This window comes from Vulpes vulpes, unplaced genomic scaffold (genome assembly GCF_048418805.1).
Source record: "Vulpes vulpes isolate BD-2025 unplaced genomic scaffold, VulVul3 u000000652, whole genome shotgun sequence".
NCBI lineage: Eukaryota > Metazoa > Chordata > Mammalia > Carnivora > Canidae > Vulpes > Vulpes vulpes.
In genome coordinates, this window is record NW_027325771.1 from 1,945,812 (window position 1) to 1,964,093 (window position 18,282).

Sequence of the window (18,282 nt, forward strand, 5' to 3'; positions counted from 1 at the left end):
CAGAATGAGAAGAAAAAAATTCCATGAAAATGTAAAAGCCAAAAGCAAATTAAAATAAATTTTAGCTTAGAAAAGAGGGTATATAATTCTTCTACAATAGTTGTTAAGACTTGTGGCAATGCATTCTACAGATTTTCTCAGTAATCATAAGTACAAATATTAAAGCAAAACTTACTAATGTATGTTAAGAAAATTTCAACTGCAGAAATACATGAGTACATACTACAAATAATTTAAATTTGCTATTTAATATATACTAAACAAAGGTTAGAGTTCTGGTTCTTTTCATTTTGCTAATCAATCATTGTGTCATATACTATTTTACTCTTTAAGAAAATAACTCATAAATCATTTAAAATGAAAACATTTAGAAAATAGTAAATAAAAACTAAGATAAAAAAACATTGTTAGAATCATCAGTGGAATCTTCTTAATATATTGTTCTGCCTAAGGAAGTCAGTGTAATAACTAAGAAGGGATGGAAAACAAATATGTTTATAAATCATCTTAACTTGAAGTCAATGGTATAGTTCTATGCACCAATGTGGTTTATGAGAGAGACATCGTCCACGAACATAACACTTGTAGTTGGTAGTCACAGGAGTCTAATGAAATGTCTCAAAAGCACCCATTATTTCTATTATACTAAACTGATTCTTAGAAAAATAAATAAATTCATTTATTATAAAAAAAGCTTTTCCTACCTCTTTTTCTTAGAGTCTGGTTGGGTGCAAAGAAAGCAAATCTTTAAGTCACATGAAATATTTCAATTAAAAAAATTTCATACAGGAAGTAATCCATATTGTTTACAGTTCATAAAAGACATATCTCCAGTCAACTCTTCATTATGCTTTCTTACAGGAATAGTACACATACTCAAGAAGGAAGGAACTCCAAAAATTAAATCCATAAGCAAACATTCATTAAGTACTGATACATGCAGGATTTTAGAGCTGGAAACTGCAAACGCAAATTCCTAAGATTTCTTTATGTTATTTAGGCCAACAATTCAATGTGTTATGAGGCATTTGAGGAACATGACTGAAAACATCTGAGATGTCTAGGAGCTTGTATTTCCAAGACTCAGAAAATGATCATTTCACCTGAAATCACAATTTTGCACTGACTGCCAAGCAATTGAAACTCTACTAGGATCTCATGGGAGTATGAATGTTATCAGTCCTGTTTTACAGATAATTTAAAAATTGCCTGCCGTGTACGATCCGCAAGTCCCAACACCAAAACACAAGCCTCTAGCCGTCTAGGATGAAAGGGGAAAGTAAAGCTGGCATTTTCATTAGAGTCTTTTCCTCTTCATGCTTCAGCCTTGTACTCCTCTACTGGCTTGGACGTTTCCCTATCAAATTCCTACACTTACTCTTCAACCACCCTACCACGCTCTTGAATCTGAGCTTATATTTGCTCTAAAACAAGACTCCTGAAAAACCTCTTCCCTTCACAGTTTTTCCAGTTTGATCCTTGACTTTAGGAAGGATGAAGTGTCATCCATCCCCATCCGGGAGAAGGATGGGCAGCCTGACACTTGAACCACGGCCACAGCCTCTCTGGAGCCACCAACTCCGGGTAACTTCATGGAGCTTTTGGACAAAATGCTTCCAACCATGGGTCTTTAAGTCTTCGGTGTTGTGAAGAGCCAAAATAGCACCAGGACAAAAGGAGCGTCAGAGACCTGGGGTGCTTGTCCCAGTTCTACTCTACAGGAAGACTGACCGCCTGACAATCCTGCACAAATCGCTTGAGTCATTTGGCTCATTCCCTTAGCTATAAAGCAACCAAAGACCCTGGTCCTCTCAGCTTCCAGAAATGAACCATTTTGCTGATTATAAACAGTCTGGTCATATTCCACACACAAAAGCCAGCCTTTCCTCTTTACACTTGCTACTGGAGTTCTCCAAGCCTCCAGTGAGATTTGGATTCAATTCAACTGTTCTAATGTAGTTACGGGACCTACTAAGTTGCACGTCATTTGATTCTTTCTGCAAATGCGGAGCTCTTGTGCCGGGCTTAGGTCACTTCTTACAGAAGTCACATTCAATAGCAAGAACAATCTTTTTTTTTTTTTTTAAAGAGTTTATTTATTCATGAGAGAGACAGAGAGAGAGGCAGAGACACAGGCAGAGGGAGAAGCAGGCTCCATGCAGGGTGCCCGATGCGGGACTCGATCCCAGGACCCGGGGATTATGCCCTGAGCCAAAACCAGACACCCAACCGCTGAGCCTCCTAGGCATCCAGAGCAAGAACAATCTTTAGTTGAAAACGTTATTTATCATAAGTTGGATTTCTATCCAACAAAAGTCTTTACCCATTATCCCTTTAAAATTATGTAAGAGAGGAGCACCTGGGGGCTCAGATGGTTGTGTGTCTGCCTTAGGCTCAGGTCATCCCTAGAGTCCTGGGATCGAGCCTCATGTAGGGCTTCCTGCTCAGTGGGGGTCTGTTTCTCCCTCTCCTTCTGCCCCTCCCTCAGCTCGTACCGCCCCCCCCGTCTCAAATGAATAAATAAAAAATATTTTTTAAAGAATGGTGTAGGAGAAACTATGTAAAGCATTATTCAACTAAAAATCCAACGGAGTGGGGCTGCCTAGGTGGCTCAGTCAGCTTGGCTTCCAACTCTTGGTTTTGGCTCATGTCCTGATCTCAGGGTCATGAGATGGCCCTGTGATGGCTGGGCTCCGAACTCAGAGTAGGGTCTGCCTGGGATTCTTTCCCCCTCCTCCTCCATCCTCCTCTGCACCTCCTCCTACCCCCTGCCCCTTCATGCTTGTGCTCTCTTTCAAACAAACAAACAAACAAACAAACAAATAAATAAAGAAAGAAAGAGAAAAATCCAATGGAGCATTCTAATTCCTATTCTGGTTTCAATGATTCACTGTTTAACGCTTTTTTTCCCAAAATTAAGTCTCATAAGATTTTCTAATAAAGGTCTGACATGCAGCATTTTAGGAGCTTAAATAAACTCTTTTTTGAAAGACAGAGCCTAGAAAATTGCAATCATCCTTTCGTTATATGGATCATTGCTGGGCAGCCTCGGTGGCGCAGCGGTTTAGCGCCGCCTTCAGCCCAGGGCCTGATCCTGGAGACACAGGATTGTGTCCCACATCGGGGTTCCTGCATGGAGCCTGCTTCTCCCTCTGCCCCTCCCACTGCTCATGCATGCTCTTTCGTTCTTAAATAAATAAATAAATAAATAAATAAATAAATCTTTATTTAACAAAAAGAATGTTACTGAATGAGTGACAAAACTATAATATTGACTGTAAAAAAATGAAAATTTCTGAATTTGATAACTATATGTGGTTTCAGAAGATAATATCCTGGCTCTTAAGATACACATGCTAAAGTATTTAAGGGGTAAAGAGACAAGACTTAGGAAACCTACTCTCAAATGATCAAAAATATAACTGTGTGTAGGAGTAGGTGGAAAGAATGTGGCAAAATGTAAACAATTGGTGAATCCAAGTAAGGTATATATGGGAATTGTCTGAATTATTTTCACCATCTTCCTAAGTTTAAAGTTATTTTAAAATATTATCTTAAAAAAAAAAGCTTTGACTCCATTCCCTACTCAATTTTGTACTTCCTTCTGTTCACAGAAACATCTTGAAAGTTGTATACAAATGGAATATTACTCAGCAATTAGAAACGACAAATACCCACCATTTGCTTCAACGTGGATGGAACTGGAGGGTATTATGCTGAGTGAAATAAGTCAGTCGGAGAAGGACAAACAGTGTATGTTCTCATTCATTTGGGGAATATGAATAATAGTGAAAGGCAATATAAAGGAAGGGAGAAGAAATGTTGGGAAATATCAGGAAGGGAGACAGAACATAAAGACTCCTAACTCGGGGAAACGAACTAGGGGTGGTGGAGGGGGAGGAGGGCGGGTGTTGGAGGGGAATGGGTGACGGGCACTGAGGTGGACACTTGACGGGATGAGTACTGGGTGTTTTTCTGTATGTTGGTAAATTGAACACCAATAAAAATTAATTAAAAAAAAAATAAAAGGTGCTTAAGCAATCAGGTTGGCTTTGGCACTTGAGCTAAAAAAAAAAAAAAAAAATAAAGCTCTTACAAAATGGAAAAAAAAGAAAGTTGTATACAGTCACCACGTCCCCATCTTTATGGCACTCCAGTGAGACTGAGATTTCCTTGCTGCCAAACCGAATGATTTCTTCTTGGCCTTACCACAATTCCTCCACAGTGTTGAACACAGGCAACCACTCTTTTCCTTTCTAGCCTCACATCTTCCTGGTTTTCTTTTTATTTCGCTGGCTGCTCTGTGTCAGTCTCCTCTGCTGGCTCTCCTGCCCCTACATATCCTAGCTCCCTTTCTTTTCTCGGTCTATATAATCTCATCTAGTCTGTGCCATTGAATAGCACTCTGAACTCCAGGCTCAGGCACCAACACTTTATAAGACATATTCATTTGTTTGTGAAATGGGCATCTTAAACTTTGCTGGCTAAACCACAACCCTTGATACTTTTCCTCATCCCATTTTATCTGCTTCTCTTCCAATTGCCTAGGCCACTAAGGTTCACGTAGTTGTTCAGGGCAAAATGCTAAGGGGTCACCCTTGACCTCCTTTATGTTCTACATCCAAAACACCAGCCAGTGCTATCAAAGCATATCCTAAAACATACTCTGAATCTGACCAATTCTCATCCCTTCCAGCCTACCCTAGTCTAGGTATATAAAACATGCTAGCATGGCAATGGTCTACTACAATGGGTTCCCTTGCCTTTCTGTTTCATTCCCCTAACAGCCTATTCTCTGAGATGAAGTAGCAAAAATGATAATATTGAAGCTGCAATTAAATCAAGTCTTCTGACCATCAAAATTTTCCAATAGTTTCTCATCGCACTTAAAATAAAACCTCATATCCTTAGCACAGCCTACAAAATTGTACCTAATCTTAGCTCCCATCTCTCTCTGAACTAATCTCCTAGCAGTTTCAAATCCTTTTTCACTATGTTCCATGCTGATTTTCTCACAGCTCCTTGATGTTATGCTTATTCCCACCTAAGACTCTTTACTTTTGCTTTCCTCAAATATTCATATTGCTCACTCCTTTTCTTCATTCAGATTGCTTGCCAAATACGGTATTTAAGAAAGGCAATGTTTTCTTCCTTTTCCCTACATCCCACTACTACTTCCTCTTACTGCTTTAGTTAGTGCCTATTTCTTTTCCCCAAATGAAAAAGTGACGTGTGGCTGCTTCTCACTGTATAAAAAAAGGAAACAATATGGATGAAATTCTAGCTCCCTTCAAGTATCTCTCCTAATCCTGGTCTCCTCCCCAAAGGTACTCTAATACTGATTGGATACATAAGTTGATAGAGCAGTTTTTTTTTTTTTTTTGTCTACATTTAAATAGTATGTTTCTGTAGAAACAATGTTTTATTTCTGTTTTATAAAAACTCTTTTCAGGTGTGCCTGGCTGGCTGGCTGGTTTACTAGGTAAGCGCATAGGACTCTTGATCTTGGGGTCATGAGTTCAAGCCCTGCATTGGGTACAGAGATTACTTAAAATAATTTTTTAAAAAAACTTCTTTCAAAATATGCCTTAGCTTTCCTATTCATTATATATAGTTCTATTTCATTATTTATTGCAGTATGAGTTATTGAATACTTAACCTATTTATAATTTTATACCATTACAAGCAATTCACTCATTTAACAAATATTTGCTGAATGCCTAACTACATTCTAGTTCTAGTTGCTGCAGATAGAGCAATAAACAAAACAAAGATCTCTGCCCTCTTGGAGCTTACATTTGTGTGGGATGAGAAAGACAATAAACAGAATATACAATGCAAACTGTGTCTGCAAACAGCCAAATAGTAAGTATTCTATGTTTTGCAGACCACATGTCTCCTATATATTGTCTCTTTTTGTTTTACAACCCTTTAAAAGGTAAGAACTGCTCTTAGCTCACAGGCTGTACAAAAACAGGCCAGAGGGCAGTGGGGGCTCTAGCTTGCTGACCCTGATATAGCACTGTAGAAGGTGGTATGCACTATGCAAAAAATTAAAAAAAATCCAGGATAAGGGGGATGGGAGAGGGTAGGATGCAGTATTAAGAAGGGTGGTTAGAGGAGGTAAGATCTGAACAAAGATCAGAAGGTAAGGCCAGTGAGCCAAGTAGATATTTGGAAAGTAGATTCCAGACAGCTGAACTAGCTGAAGCAAAGATCCTAAAGTAGGAGCATGACTGATGTTTCTGATACAAGGAGGACAGTGAGCAAGGAGGGAAGCGGTAGTAGGGAAGCAGAGGTTCCATATGGTAGTAGGAAATAAGGTCAAGGAGGTAAGGAGAAAGGGGAGTGGGGCTGGCACATTATATAGAGCCTAATGGGCCACTCATCATAAGGACTAGATTTTCCCTGAATCAAAAGGAGAGCCAATGCAGTGCTCTGAACAAAGAAGTGGCAGGGACTGTCTTAATTTGTAAAAGGCTAGTTCTCACTACTACATGGAGAAAAGACTGTTGGGAAGGACTAGGGTAGAATGAGGAGACCAGAGAGTAACCTATTTAAACAGTATTCATGACAATAGTAGCTTGGATCAAGATGGTAGTAGTGGAGAAGGTGAGGCACCCTATAATTCTGGATGCATTTTGATGTGTAGAAAAAATAGGTTGTCCTGAAAGCATGGATTTGAGGAATTGTTAAGAAAAAGCAAAGTCAGGGATAACTCTTAAGATTTTAGCCTGTGCCACTAGGAGAATGGAGTTGCCACTGACAGAAATGGGGAAAGTCTATGTGTAGAGTAGGTATTGGGGAGGAAGTTTAGGAGTTTAGTTTTGGTCATGCTGAGTTTTATGTAAATCATTAGACATTCAGGCAGAGAGGTTGAGTGGGCACTTGAACATATGAGACTGGAATTAGGGAGAAGAGCTGAAGATCTAAATTTGGGCACTGCTGGCATTTAGATGGTATTTAAAGCCACGAGACTGAATAAAATTACCTATCAAGTGAGTACTGTTAGGAAAAACAAAGAACAGAAAACAAAAAGCAAGGACTGTGAGTAAAGGAACGCAGAATTTCAAGAGGCCAGGACAGAGGAAGAAGATAAGCAGGGGTGTGTGGTGTACTGGAAAGCAAAGACGTGGTTCAAGGATAAGGGAATAAGCAGCTCTGTCAAATGCTGCTGATAGGCCAGTAAGATGAACAGAATCAATGGCATATGGCATTTGATAGGATGGAAGGTACGGGAGAACATGAGTTGCTTTGGTGGGATTGGTGCAGAGAAAAGCCTGATTGCAGTGGGTTCAGCAAACTACATGGGAGGAAAAAAATTTGGTATTACCAAGTACAGACAAGTCTTTTGAGGAATAATGCTGCAAAAGGAAACCTAAAAAAACAAACAAACAAAACCAAAACAAAACAAAAAAACAGGGAAAAGTTGATGAGAAGTGATTTGAGTTTTTTGTTTTAAATAATGGGAAAAATAATAGCACGTCTGTTTGGTGATGGAGATAATTCAATAAAGGAAAAGAATGATGTGGAAGGAGAGAAGCTGAATCAATGCCCTTGAGCCTAGGAGAGGATGGGATCTAGTACAAAAGCAGACACAAGAACATGAACAGTGAACCTAAGCAAGCAGGACGACAGCATGTATTGACACAGAGGCTGGGAGATACACAAGATGCTGGGAATCTGTGGAAGTTCTCTGATTGCTTCCATTTTCTCAGCAAGGTCAGGAGCTAAAAGTGAGGATGGGAAAAGAGATACCAGAGGTTTGAAGAAGAGAGGATAGGAAGTAGTCATGCAGGAACGGGAGGATGAACAGATTAATACAGTACAACAACAGGCAGCACTTAGGGCCCCCTTGAGGAGCATGGTCAGGCACGGGGGTGTGTTTGCCCGGCTATACCAAGTTACAGAAAAGCAAGTATGAAGCAGAGGATTGGTCTTAACTGGGCTGTGCTTCTATCAAACAAGCAAAGAGCAAGGAAGTGGATCCAAAGGAGTTGATGAAAAACAAAACAAAACAAAACAAAACAAAAACAAAGGAGTTGATGAAAATGATTAACCATGAAATCTCAGCTGAGTTAGGAAAGGGAGTGAAAATATCAAGGTCAGTGGCAGGGAAACCAGAGCAGGATCAATGCATTGGAGATTCCACTGGGGTCAAAAGATGGTTGGTGCTGAAATCCTGGAAGGAGTGAACTACGAAAATAGAAAGTGAGATCACAGAGTAGAACACACAAAACTGTAACTACAGCAGGACTGCAAGAGGGCAGGACTATGGGAGTGAGGGCCTGAGACGGAGTAGACAGATGCCGGAGGCAAGGTTGAGGGGGCCAGGGGACTGAACACATCAGTTAGTGTCCTCCTTCCCTTCTGTTATAAAGACTGGGGTAGTACTGGAGACAGGGGCAATGGGCCTGGAGCTAAAGTAAGCACGGGGAACGAAGAGGAATGACCTGGAAGTCCCTGGTAGCAATTACGCTGTGACTAGTTGGTAACAAATGGATCACAGACGCTGAGGATTTTTGGGGCAGCGGGGTGTGGCGGGGTGGGGGGGTGGGAGAACAGTCCAAGAGCAACCAGGAGGTGACAGCAGATGCTTTTCCCACCTCCAGGAAGAGTGACAAGGAGAGCTACAGAAAAGAACAACAGTGCAAAAGGCAGGTTTCCAGGAGAGCAAGAAAGTGATGTTTACGAATAGGCCGAGGTCGGACTCTGCAGATGATGCCAATTCCAGCGGGCACAGTGGAAGGCTATGAAGAGTTAGAAGGGTTTTGGTTGCCTAAGATTCATTTATTTATTTGAGGGGGGACAGCGGCGAGGGACATAAAGAATCCTCAAGCCAGCCGACTCACTGCTGAGCGTGGAGCCCAACACAGGGCTCGATCTCAGGACCCTGAGATCACGACCTGAGTCGTAACCAAGAGTCAGACGCTTATCTGACTGAGCCACCCAGGAGCCTCTGTTTTTTGGTTTTGCTTTTTTTTTTTTTTTTTTAGACAAATATGGACCCTTTTATGAACTGGAGTGTAGGCGATGAAAGGCGACCTGGAAGTCTGCCGACAGCCACCCGCGGACCCATAGGGCTCCTCGTACACCCACACGCTTCTCCAAGAAATGGAAATCGTGGGTCAAAAGGTTTTTGCTTTAAAATGAAAATGGCAAAAAAAAAAAAAAAAAAAAAAATGAAAATGGCTCCACTGATTTATTCAATGTATGAGTTTCGGTACAACCTTGCCAACACTTGCTAGCAAAACTTTTCCACTTTTGCCAGGATGATGGGAAACAATATTTCACTGTTTTACTCTGCACTTCCCTACTGGCGGGGCAGGGCACTATTTCATGTCGGCTTTCCTCTTCTGTGAAATTGGTTGGCCATTTAAGAAATTGAGTTGTCTTTTCTTAATGGTTTATAGCGCTTAGAAAGAAACTGTTTTTCTATTTTATTCCACTCGTAATGATTCACACAAATCAATGTCGTAAATTTCTTGTTTCCAGATCTTCCAATGGCTCATGCTAGGCCTGGCAGGTTATCTCTCCCGCAAATCTCTACTATCTACTAGAGATAATTAAGGCCCACCAGTCCCATTGGTCAAACCCCTTAATTTCCATACTGTCCAGGACTACTTTTGACTGTATTTGAGATGTATGGCTCACAAAGCAGAAAATGTTTACTACCTCAATCCTTTACAGAAAAACGTTGTGGACCCGTACTCTGTACCTTTTAGGGCCCCTGAATTATTGGGAGATTAGGGACCACAGTAGGTCCTTATCTTTGCTGACATAGCTCTGAAGTGCTGCTCCTAATCCCCTGAAATGCTGGAGCCATTTCTCCCATTCTTTGTGTGGAACCTACTACTAGACCCGCTGGATGCTCCACAGATGCAGATCGTAAAAGCTGTAACTACACTTTGTTGTACTGTTTTGTTTACTTCTCTCTCCAGTAGTATATACATTTCCTAATGAAAAGGGTCAGTCCCAGCACTAATGTTTAGTGAATGAATAAATGGCACCTAAAATAAATTCTTCATAATTTGCCATCTTTCTCATCATTTTCCTGTTTTCCTATGCTCCAGCCAAAACTATTGTTATTTTTACTTAAGTATTTTTCAAAATACTTACATTGTTTCATTGTTTTAAATAAATTGAGGAACAATGAAACAATTTATTTCAAAATACTTACATACAAAATACATTGTTTTTAATGGCAGCATATTATTATTTTTTTACTATTTACAGTTTGGGTGGATGCCATCTATTTCTAATCATTCATTTGCATCTATTTAGGATGTTCACAATTTGATAAAGTATTTCTCTGCTTTAATTTCTTCCTTAGTAAAGACAAAAGCAATGAAATCTTGGTCTTTCTGAGATGATCCTTTTTATCTATGGCAGCAACTTCTGCATCTGAGGATTAAGGGGCTCCGCCGAGTATTATTTGACTAGTGACTTCAGAGTGCTTCAAAGTCAACTAAAAAATCCAATTGAATCTTTTCTCCTTTAGTTTTCAGTATATAATTAATTTCCCATAGCTTGTGGGTAGTCTTATTCTCCTTAACTGGTATATCTGTTAATTTTTTTTTTTTTTTTTTGGTTATTTCTCTATTAAGACCTTAGCTAACTTTGGCAAGGGTTTTACTAAATGTACTTTTCAATTTGGTTCTGTAATAGGCCATTGTCACTTCTTATACAGATCCCCCAAATTTGATGGATTTTTTTTCTACCCTATCTGTGCTGAGGTAGTTACACTACCTCACGGTAAGAGGGTTTTACCACAAATACTTTTTGTTTTTTTTTTGTTTTTTTTTTTTTTTAAAGATTTTTTATTTTATTTAGTCACAGAGAGAGAGAGAGGCAGAGACACAGGCAGAGGGAGAAGCAGGCTCCATGCACCGGGAGCCCGACGTGGGATTCGATCCCGGATCTCCAGGATCGCGCCCTGGGCCAAAGGCAGGCGCCAAACCGCTGCGCCACCCAGGGATCCCCACAAATACTTTTTGCATTCATTTTAGAAACCAGTTTTATATATTCATTACCAATCACCTCTCATTCAGGTAAGGATATTTTATCCTTTTGTAAAATATATGCAGATACTTAAGCCCTGTCTGGTTTAACTCTGTAACTTGCTCACTCATTACTTCCAGGTCAAGTTTTACTGTCTTCATAATGTGGTCTATGATCTACAATTAGTAGATCCACTAAATTACAGTAAACTATAAGATTCATTATAAGGTTCTGTATTTATTAGACGTATACGCATTCATTATAAGATTCTGACATGTATATTACATGAAATTTTACAAATAAGGATGTAAGCTTTGCTATCAGGCAAATCTAGGTTCAGATTCAGCCTGGAACACTCTGAGTCTATGGGCAAAGTATATACAGCTGTGTGTGTGTGTATGAACACACACACACACACACACACACACACACACACACACATATATGTAGTTTCCTCCCATGCAGAACACAGGGCTATGATAAAAAGCACAATGTATGTAAAGTAACAATGTACGAAAATACCAGAAATCATGCCTCGTATATCATGCAGAAAAAATGTTAATTCACTCCTTCTTCCTTCCCATCTCGAGCAATAATAAGGGCAATAAATGCTGTGTTCCTCAGTTTATTTTACACCCATTATTAAATTCCCTTAAGTAAAAGCAATATGGCAACATGTACCATGAGCTTTGATACTCCAATCTAATATTTCCACTTTGGAGAATCTATCCTAATAATCCAAAACACAGAAGTTGTTTCATCTACAAGGATGTTCACTATAGTGTTTCTTAGAACTGAAAAGAAAGAAAGAAAGAAAGAAAAAAGAAAAAAGAAAGAAAAAGAAAGAAAGAAACTTGCTAACTGTCCAATAGGAAAATGTTTAATTATGAGAAAGCCACATTATGTGGTCATTTAAAAAGATGCTGACCAAATAATTAATAGCATGAGAAAATGCTTATGATGTTAAGTGAAAAAAGCAGAATGTAAAGTTGTTCGTACGGCAAAATCTCAACTATGTATAAATCAAATAAACTGAGAAAAAGTATCGTAAGGAAATGTATCAATGGGTTTACAGTAGTTACCTCATAGTGTAAATATTAGTGATTATAATTTTATGAGTTGTTTTCTAAAACATCAATGATCATGATGATGATGATCGCATTTATTATTTATGGAGTGTTTACTACATCAGGCTCCGTTCTAAACATACTATATTAACTCATTTAATATATTTAATTAATATATTTAATATCAATATCAAAAAATTGATATTTAATATCAATTTAATATCATTTAATATCAATTAACTCATTTAACTCAAAGAATTATGAGATGAGAAAATCTGAGGCACAGTGAGATTAAGTAACTTGCCCAAGTTCACACACTATTTCAGAAGGTACCCTGATTTGAATCCAAGAAGTCTGGCTCAAGAGCTCCTATTCCCAACTGCAACATTCAATGATTTGCTTTGCTTTACAATTTTAACCATTAACAAGACATATGTCAACTCAAATCTTGCTACCAGCTTTCTTTTAGCTTTAGGCATTCTTTCAGTGCTGAATTCAAGAATTTGCTCTGCCATCAGGGGCCATTTTGGAATAAGACATGGCCACCATTCCTCTATGGGTTGTATCTACTCTAGAAAATTCCAAGACAAATCTGCATCCCTATTTCCAGTTCCAGTATCTCATTTAACTATTCTTAGTCATTACACCTACTTTCAATAGTTCTAAGAATTCTAGTGAGGAGGTCCAGAGGTAACCAAAGGTGGCTTCTGGAAACTCTCCTACACCGACACCCATCCACATGACTACAAGTCTAGTTACCACCCTCACAAACATCTGTCCTCCATCATCAAGTCCACCCTGCAACCCAGGAGACACCCCTCACCTGCCAACTCTCAATGGCTATCTACCATGGCACTGGGTGAATGGGGCCAACTAAGAAAGACTTCCCAACATTTGGGGATTTTTTTTTTTGCCTCTGATCCCTATTTTTGAAGATGGCATTATTCTCAATTGTTTTTGAAAACAATCATCAGTTAATCAATCACTTTGATTGTTTCAGCTTTCTCAACCTTTTGCTGGTAAACCAAATTGGTTTCTCTGGAACAAGACCTTTTTGGCACCAATATATATTCGATTTATTAATCCCAGGAAGGAATATTCACAACTTAGGCCCTGAGCAATAAAAGTAACTCCCACTTATTGGTCCGCTCCTCTCTGCGGTTCAAACTTGATAAACTTCATGACATATGTCACTTGTTTTGCCTTCCTTTATTAACCAGGTTTCTTAAAAACAGTATTTGCAGAATCCAACACAGATAAAAGTGATTCTTCTAAAGATAGTACATTTACATTTCAATGCAGTTCATTTACAGTATTTAGGAAAACTGAGTTCATGTGCAGGCTTTAAACATTATATATAAAAAAGAAAAACTAGTCATAAAAATAATGAATACAGTGTCACTTGTTGATAATGGAAATATTTACAACTGGAATCATCTGTATCTTTACCAAAATCTTATCCTGCTCATAATATACAATGGTAGTAAGCTCGATTACTTTACAAGATTTTTATAGGTAGTTCAGTGGGAGGAATTTTAATAATTCCCTGAAAACCTAGGGCAGAACTATAACACATCAAGGCTGATGATCAAGGTGGGGGTCCCTTTTAGGAAAAAGAAAACTGGAGTACTAATAGTTCATCAGGCTAACATTAAATTAGGTGAAGTAAGAACTGGATTGTTGAACTGTGAGGCATTTATGACTACATATGCAGTAAGAGTAAAAAAAAAAAAATCTGCGCCTTCCAAGTAATATTCCCTCTTTTGCCGCTGCAAGTTTTCAACCTGGTGAAGCGGTCCTCTAAGACGGTGTGCAGGCGAGGGTGAAAGTAGAAAACAAAACTGCTTCCCCCCAAAACCAAAACACTTCCGTTTCACTAAGCATAACCTATTTGCCACTCTAATAGGAAAGGTCTCATGTAGCAGGGAAACTTGGAATCCAAAAGGAACTCCTGCTATCCTAAAAAAATGAGGAGGTCAGGACAGCCGTCTTACAACCTCAGATTTCCAAAGAGCTGTTGGACCATACAACCTCTTTAAAAAGCAAAAAGCAAAAACAAACAAACAAAAAAAAAAAACCCCAAAATGAAACAAAACAAAACAACCAGCATGTTTCTTTCTTTCTTTCTTTCTTTTTAGGCTGAAAAATAAAGTCCCATTTATAAACTCATCATTGTTTCTAGGCAGGATTGTGATTAAGCTTCTTAATGACACAACTGTCACAATCAATGTGTGCACAAGCTGCCAAGTTTAAATTCCTACGTCTGCTGATGGAGCCAACCGGTGCGCGGCTTGGTTAGGGTACGGGACTTAGGCTGCGAGCGCTCCCGGCCCAGCCGGCGGGCTTCTGACAGGCCGGAGGCCAAGAGGCGGTCACTCCGAAGGGAAGAAAGCCGTTTCCGCGTGAGTGCGGGCTGGCCGGTCGGCTCGCAGCCGGCCCCGGGAAGCTCGCGTGGAGGAGGTGCAGCCGGGGGGCGCCGGCCGTGCAAACCGCGCGGGGGGAGCCGCCGCCCGGTCCCGGGGAGGCCCGCACATGGGCCCCACAGGTGCGTGCGGGCCCGGGCCGCTCACCTAGCGGGGCGCCCCCGCCGCCCGCCCCCCCGCGCCCCAGCCCTGACCCCAGGCCCCCCCCCCCGCGACCCAACTCCGACCCCGGGCCTCCCGCGACCCGACCCCGGCCCCCCCGCGACCCGACCCCGACCCCGGGCCCCCCGCGACCCGACCCCGACCCCGGGCCCCCCGCGCCCCAGCCCCGACCTCCGGCCCCCCGCGCTCCGACCCCTGGTCCCCGCGCCCCAGCCCCGACCCCGGGACCCCCGCGACCCGACCCCGACCCCGACCCCGGGCCCCCCCGCGACCCGACCCCGACCCCGGGCCCCCTGCGCCCCAGCCCCGACCCCGGGCCCCCCGCGACCCGACCCCGACCCCGGGCCCCCTGCGCCCCAGCCCCGACCTCGGGCCCCCGCGCCCCAGCCCCAACCCCGGGCCCCCCGCGACCCGACCCCGACCCCGGGCCCCCCGCGACCCGACCCCGACCCCGGGCCCCCTGCGCCCCAGCCCCGACCTCGGACCCCCGCGCCCCAGCCCCGACCCCGGGTCCCCCGCGCCCCAGCCCCGACCCCGGGCCCCCCGCGACCCGACCCCGACCCCGGGCTCCTGCGCCCCAGCCCAGACCTCGGACCCCCGCGCCCCAGCCCCGACCCCCGGCCCCCCGCGACCCGACCCCGACCCCGGGCCCCTGCGCCCCAGCCGCCCCCCCGACCACCCCCGCGACCTGCCCAGACCCCGGGGCCCCCGACCCGACCCGGCCCCGCCCCCCGCGCCCCGCAGGCCCTCCCGCAGCTGTTGGCCGAGGAAGCGCGCCGCCGCCGGGCTCCAAACGGCCGGGAGGGCGGCGGGTCGGGCGCGTCTCCCCCGGGGCTCCGCCCGGGCCTCCGCCGCCGCCGCGCTCCCGCGGGGCCGCCTCCGCGTCGCCACCTACCCGGTCCCACACCATCCCAGAGGCCTCCGGCGCTCGGGCCCTCTGCCGAAGCCGCCGCCTCCCGTCCGGCCCGAGATGGCTGCGGAACAAAGGGAAGGTGGGCGCCGGCGAGCGCGGGGCCGATGGGCCGGGGGGCGGGGCCGCCTCGGGGACCGCGGAGGTCGCCTAGCAACGGCGGCGCGGCGCGGACGGCCGCGGGCCTGGGGACCTGCCCACCTGCCCACCTGCGGACCTGCGGGACCTGCGGGGCCTGCCCACCTGCGGGGCCTAGACCTGAGGACCTGCCCACTTGCGGGCCTCCTGACCTCCTGACCTGCGGGGCCTGGGGACCTGCCCACCTGCCCACCTGCCCACCTGCCCACCTGCCCACCTGCGGACCTGCGGGACCTGCGGGGCCTGCCCACCTGCGGGGCCTAGACCTGAGGACCTGCCCACTTGCGGGCCTCCTGACCTCCTGACCTGCGGGGCCTGGGGACCTGCCCACCTGCCCACCTGCCCACCTGCGGACCTGCTGACCTGCGGGACCTGCGGGGCCTGCGGGGCCTGCCCACCTGCGGAGCCTAGACCTGCGGACCCGCGGGACCTGCAGACCTGCTGACCTGCCAATCTGCGGACCTGCGAAGCCTGGACCTGCTGGACCTGCGGTCCTGTGGGGCCTGGACATGCAGGGCCTGCTGACCTGCCCGGCCTGTGTACCTGCGGGGTCTGCTGACCTGCGGGCCTGGGCCTGCCGGGCCTGCGTACCTGCGGGGCTTGCGTACCTGCGCCCAGCAGCACGCAACCTCGGTGGCTCGAGCCCCACTGCCCCGCACTGCGCCCGGAGGCTTCCCGCAAATGGCCCTGCGAGTGCGGGCGCTTCGGGGCGGTGCAGGGCCTGCTGGGGTGACGCCCCTACCCCCGAACCTCTGTTCCCCAGGTGACAGCCCGCCCCGGGAGCCTGCGAACCGAGCAGGCCGCGCGCCCCCGGAGCAGGTTCCCACGCCGCCCGCTGAGGCCGCCTGGAGCTGGGCCCCGTCTGGCGCCAACCGCTGTGTTGGGAAAACTGCAGCCCCGCTCAGGCCGCCTTGCACCTGTCCCGGTGTACAGGCACAGAGAACCAGCTGCTCTCTTAGAAATAACAGGCCCTCCTCTCCGTTAGCTGCCATTGCGGCAAATTAAAACGCCTTCTGTTTTCTAAACAGAACATAATTCACAACGGGAGAGGTAGGTATTTTTATACTCAGGTATAGTAATGGTGAGGAATCGATAACTAACAGTTCCCCTCCCCGCATTATTCTTACCCATAAGTTTACCATCGATGAATATTTTAAATTTGCATAGCTGGATAATCATCACAGCCTATGGTGATGAAGCCGCTGAGAATTCTCTTCCCCATAAGATCAGCGGGTGTAAAATGCCTGCAGTTTCAGCTATCCTACTGGCCGGTGCTGTATATATTATGTTTCAAAAATGTGTAGCAGTTGTTGCCTTCCAGGTTTATTCTAAGCAAGATTATAGTACCAATACTACAAAGTTTTGAAAATTTATATATCAATATAAAATAGCTTCACTGTTAACAAACTTGCTAGTGATGTTCACTTGCAATAAGTTATTTTACAAAACAATTGATTTCACTTATATTTGAGTATAGGACTATATCATTAGGAAATGGAACATAATAAGAAAAATATTTTAAATAACTAGAATTCTCGTCATTATGAACCCACCTACTACTGTTTGGTAGGTGTTTCCTACTGTTAATTTGATAGCACTTGGATACGGGAGCACACAGCAAGACGAGGTCTCCCAATAGGAAGAGATTACAAGAAAAAAAACAACACTTAATGTAAACCTTCCGAAATGGTAGTTTAGTGTATCTGCAAGAACATTTGTCCAGAATCTGTATATTTACCCAAATAACAAAAAGGGCTGATTTCTGCATGTGAAAAGTCCCATTGTGGGACGTTTTGGGACATCGGGGGAGCCTGGATCTGTACAAATCAGGGGATGTGTGGTATCTGTATTTTACTTTGCTAAAGAAAAATAATAGGAATACCTTCTAAATGTAAAGGTTCAACAAATAATGATGGATGTAAAGAACTTCTGACAAAGCAAATAGGAATTCACCTGAATAATATTTTATTATATATAGTAATTGAAATTAACTTTAAAAAGTGAAGTATTGTTTGGTGTATGTAAGAGGATTTATTGACCAAAATCTTTTGAATAAAAAAGTATTGATTCTCAAATGTTGTGAATTTGAGACTAAGCAAATTAATATCCATACTTATATGCAATTTAAATGAAAGTGAATTAAAAATTTAGTATGAAACAGTTCGGCTTTGAATGGAAGATATTCTTATACATATAGCCTTTTTGTTTTTACCTTCTAGGTTAAATTAAAAATACATGTTTTAGGGATCCCTGGGTGGCGCAGCGGTTTGGCGCCGGCCTTTGGCCCAGGGCGCGATCCTGGAAACCCCGGATCGAATCCCACATCAGGCTCCCGGTGCATGGAGCCTGCCTTCTCCCTCTGCCTGTGTCTCTGCACCCCGCCCCCTCTCTCTGTGACTATCATAAATAAATAAAAAAATTTAAAAAAAATACATGTTTTAAACAGTAGATCTTCTTACCATTAGCAAGGATTTATTAACATGGCTGGTTTTTACTTTTTCTGTTTTTGTTTACCATTTACACAGTTTGCACATGACATAGTAGCTATCCAGTCATATTTTCTCTTTATACCCAAACACAA